The sequence below is a fragment of the Lupinus angustifolius genome, chromosome LG02, assembly GCF_001865875.1.
Source record: "Lupinus angustifolius cultivar Tanjil chromosome LG02, LupAngTanjil_v1.0, whole genome shotgun sequence".
Lineage (NCBI taxonomy): Eukaryota > Viridiplantae > Streptophyta > Magnoliopsida > Fabales > Fabaceae > Lupinus > Lupinus angustifolius.
In genome coordinates this window covers 14,632,854-14,638,087 of record NC_032010.1, presented here as the reverse complement: position 1 = coordinate 14,638,087, position 5,234 = coordinate 14,632,854, and positions in this window count along the sequence as shown.

Genomic DNA, 5,234 nt, shown 5'->3' with positions numbered 1-5,234 from the left:
AATGAGCGAGTAGAATGGGTCACCGCGGTCCCGAGTGGATGATGAGCCAGCTTCCGGTCTTCATCCACGATTGGCAGGAGTTTTGAAACTTTTTGCGCGACCTTGCTCCATTTTAATGTAGAACCCGAATTGATGTTGGACTGAGCAGAGAAGGATTAGGCAAACCTAACCTAGTGTTTAATTTGGGGGAAAATTGGAATATGATGGAATGGGGATGATAATGTGAGATATCAAGATAGCTTTGAGAGGGTTGGGGAGAGGTTTATCTACCTTATAGCACTTGGATCAGTTGAGGTGCAATTTCAGAGACTTAAAAGTGAAAAGAGGTGGAGAAAATGCCGAAAAAAAAAGCGTGAAACTGAGGTGTTGTCTGCACTTAAACTGCTGGTTTTAATTGATTAACGGGCATGGTTAATCGATTAAAATCATGTAAAAATTGATTTTTCAGAAAATGATGCCCAAGTAATCGATTAACACTAAGTGTTTAATCGATTAAACACGGTAAAAAAAGGTTTTTAGCTAGCAGAATGGTTTTAACTCTTTAGGGCTTATGCATGCATTTTAACGGATTAATCGATACATTTTTAATCACAAAATGAAGTTATCATGAGGTATAATTTTGCACTACAACATATATCATTTAGAACAAAAGACAAATAAACATATAGAGGCAAGACATAAAGCACACATCTAAACAGTTTTAATCAAGATATTGTTCATCAAGAATTCCAATTTCTCTCCTTAGAACATAGAAAGTATCCCGTGGAAGGGACTTGGTGAAAATATATGCTAACTGTCTAGAGGTTTCAACAAATTCGAGAACGCAGTCACCTTTTTGTACATGAAAGGTCAACACTATATTTTTTATAAATAAAATAACCATCATAGTTTACTTCTTCAAATTTATGTAGATGACATTATTTTTTCTTCTACTAATGATGACTTATGTAGTGAGTTTGGTAAGACGATGCAAGGATAATTTGAAATATCCATGATGGTAAAATTGAACTACTTTCTTGGACTTCATATCATCCAAATGAAGGAGGGTGTCTTTGCCAATCATTTCAAATATCGCAAGGATTTGCTCAAAAGGTTTTAGAGGGAGGAATACAAAGATATTTCACTTCTATGGGATCAAATACAAATGTCAATACAAAAGTATTTTTTTTTTTAAAATAAGAAAAAAAATGGTGATGTTGTGGTTGAAATTACAAAAATGTCTTTAAAATAAAGAGAAGATACAGAAAAATGTTTGTGGACCCACCCACCTTTTTTCCTTTCTTCCTTCTTGCTCCCCTCTCAAGCAAATAAGAGAAATATCTCATTTCTCTTCAACTTCTCTCTCCCTTTTTTCTCTTTTCTCTAACTCTATCCTTACAAAAATGTAGGGTCAACTGCTTTGATATAGTAGTGCGTAACTGAAGAATTTTTTGACACAACTGCTACCTCAAATGCCTCACTGAAATGCATTGATATTCAAAATTAATTTGTATGATCTCATTGAAACGTATAAAAATATATGACCAACTTTGTAGTTTTGCATAACAGATGTTTCTGCAACAGAAGCTGTATTTTATTTATTCTGATGAGATGGTACAAACTAAAAAGCAAAAGAAACAAAAGAAATATAATATTTTTTTTGCTTTCATGTCAATTTATCATAATCACGAGCCGCACGACAGACAAAAAGAATTATGTTAAGTGCAGTTAGTGTAAACTTTAATATTATAGTAATATAATCAAAAGAGGTAAAGTTGGTGTAAATTTTAATATGGATTTAATATGTATACGCTGATATTGTAAGTGTTTTTTACATTGTCATCAAATCTCCACCATTCATATGTTAACTATCATTGACTTTCAAACAACAGTATTACAAATCAATGATGGATAATACGCTGATAGTATAAAAAATTTACACTATCAGTTCACAGATTTTTGACAAAGTTATTCATCTAGAGAGAAGAATCTTCCCTAGAATTAAGTTAAGTTTAATCTTTTACACTTAAAACATGAAAGTGTCACTAATTTAAAAGACAAAAGTGTCATATTACATTATTTCCTTTTATTTTTTATGGACTTTCTCCATACACCAATGTATTTTGTGTTTAGATAACTTTGAAATTGATTCGGATAAGGTTGAAGTGGACATAATTTGTTTAAGAATTTAACATGTATATACTAATTGTATAAATGTTTTTTATATTTTCAGTAAATTATCCACCATTGGTTTATTAATTATCATTGACTGTCAAACTAAAGTAATACAAATTAATGGTGGATGATATACTAACAGTGTAAAATGAATGCACACATTTTAAACTTTTTGTTTAATATACTTCTTTTGTCATTTTAATTATATTTGTTTTCTTTAATGTTAATTTTATCCTCATTGTTTATTATCACTAAACTCGGTAATTAAACATATTAGTGATGATAAAATATTAATGCAGTAAAGAAAGAATGAGTCACTATGTTAAACCCTATTTTTCTATATTCAACATTAATTGAGTATTTTGAACTGTGTACAAAGATTTTAAAAGAGAAAATATAAAGGGATGAGAGAGGATTGGTTGAGATAATTATTATTTGGTTAGCTTGAATCAATCATTTTTTTTTGTAGATTAGAGCAAAGTATAGTTTACTTGGTCATTTACATGATTAATTTAAAAAATGAGATTTTTTGTTGAACATTTAAAAATACGATCAATATAATAATTTGGGTTGTTTCAATAAATAAACCTTTATTATTTTGATTCGTAATGAAATTAAATGAAACATAAGCATAATCACTGGCCTAAAGAGAAAAGGTAAAAATAAAAACATTAGCACCAACAAATCCAAAATAATATATATGCATCAAACAGTGCTTATTTTAACCGAATTTCTCAAATGGAACTTGGAAGTAGTTAGTAACCAATTTTTAAACATTTAATATAGGGAGTTAGGAGAGTGACTTCTATCTATATATGAAGTTGAGGTTATTACCAAAATAGTATGTTTTTATTGACACTTGAATTTAATATGGCAAATTTGTCATTATATTTTTTTGTTAAAAAATAAATCAACCAAAAATTGTGTAAAATATATGATACAACACTTTACTTATGTTTATAGTTTTGTTAAGGATAATTTAGTTATTGCAATTAGATGAAATAAAATAATTATAATAATATGAACGGTATAAATTTGCTTAAACTAAGTTTTCCTTAAACTATTCTTACTCAATCTAAGTGATACCTTAGAAACTTTATCCTAAATTCACTCTCAAACTCGAAAAAAATTGTAACAACTCAGCAAATAATAACTTTTTCTATTTTTTGTCGTCTAATTTTTAATAGGATTTCAAAAAGTTTCAATTTTTATCTTTAGTTTTTTATATTGCAATTTGTAAGCTCTACTATTTCCCATAATTCTATTTCATTTTTTTCAATGTACTTCCTTACAAAGTGACCTCTGATATTGTAAACTCTATTTGAAACAAAAAAATGGTAAACACTAAGCAAATAATCATTTTTCTGTCTTTTAATGTTTAATGTTTAATAGAGATTTCAAAATGCTTCAATTTTTATCTCCCGTTTCTTATATTACAATTTTTTAATCTCTATTATTTCCCGTAATTCATTTTCGTTTTGTTTCTTCAATGTTCTTCCTTACAAAGATGACTTTGGTATTGTAAACTCTATCTGAAATGAGAAAATTATAAGTACTGAGCAAATATTCCTTGTTTCTGCTTTTTGGTATCTAATTTTTAATAGGATTTTAAAAATTCAAATTTTTATCTTTGATTTCTTATATTTCAATTTTTTAAGCTCTATAATTTCCTCTAATTATATTTCATTTTGTTTATTCAGTGACCTTCCTCATAAATCAGCCTATGGTGTGAAACGGAAAAAATGACAAGTACTAAGCAAATAAATACTTTTCTACTTTTTTGTGTCTAGTTTTTAATAGGATTCCAAAAAGTTTTAATTTTTATCTTTGGTTTCTTATATTGCAATTTTTGAAGTTTTATTATTTCCCCTAATTCTATTTCATTTTTTATTCTTCAATGTCCTTCCTCACAAAGTCTCCTATAGTATTGTAAATTCTCTGAAACCGGAAAAAAGTTAAGAACTTGCAAAATAGTGACTTTTTCTGCTTTTTGTTGTTTAATATTTAATAAGATTTCAAACTGTTTCTATTTTTATGATTGATTTTTTACATTACAATTTTTATTTTTGATATTTATCTTTCGATTTTTATCTTTGATGGGAAAAACTTAATATTTTTAATGTTGATTATTTATCTGTATTTTATTTTGTTAGGTTTCTTATGAATGGCAACTTTGGATCCTTTTTTATTTTTGTCATTACACAAAGACAAAAAAATGTGTGAAAATTTTACGGGAAGCAATTGCATATTATCATTAATGAAACTTTATTATTTTGATATAACTACAAATTTCATATTCTCACTTTTATTGTCTGTAAACCTTAGCTTAGTAACAAAATATCAAATTATGAATAACTTTTTACCTCAATATATTGAGATTAACATTCAATTTTATTATGAAGTTAAATACAATGATTGTGTTTCATTTAAACTTCGAAATAATTTTAATTATTTAAGGAGCAACAAACATATGAACTTTCAATGCTATAATTATGGACTTTTATATCAGGTATCCACCTAAAAAGCTATCATTTACTGTTCATAGGAAGCGTATATGTCAATCTTCTCCCCTTTTTCTACTCGAATGATGGTTCCGACTTTGGCACCAAACACTCATAATATTTTTGTAGTAATATTTATCTATTTAAGTTTTTGTACGATATCATTCATTGCTTATTATTTTTAGTTAAAAGTTAATAATAATTAACATTTAAATGGTATGTGATAAACTAAAAATGTAAAATATACTTAAACTGACTATTATCTAAAAAATATGTTATATAAGAAAAAACTATTTTCAAATGGGTTTGTAGTTAGAACAAATAAGTAAAGAGGTTGTATTTGAGATTTCTCTATATTTAATCAAATCGCTCATTTATTTGTACAAATATCATTCATGGCAATCTTACTATGCTCAAATAGTATTGTTTCTATAGAATATATATAGTTTAAACCTTAATGCCGCTCATTCACATTAAAATATATTATCTTACAAAAAGCTTAATTAAAATAGAAAATGGAATCACCAAGCACAAGACAATTAGTAGATAGTTAGATACTAGACACATGAGATTTTTTAG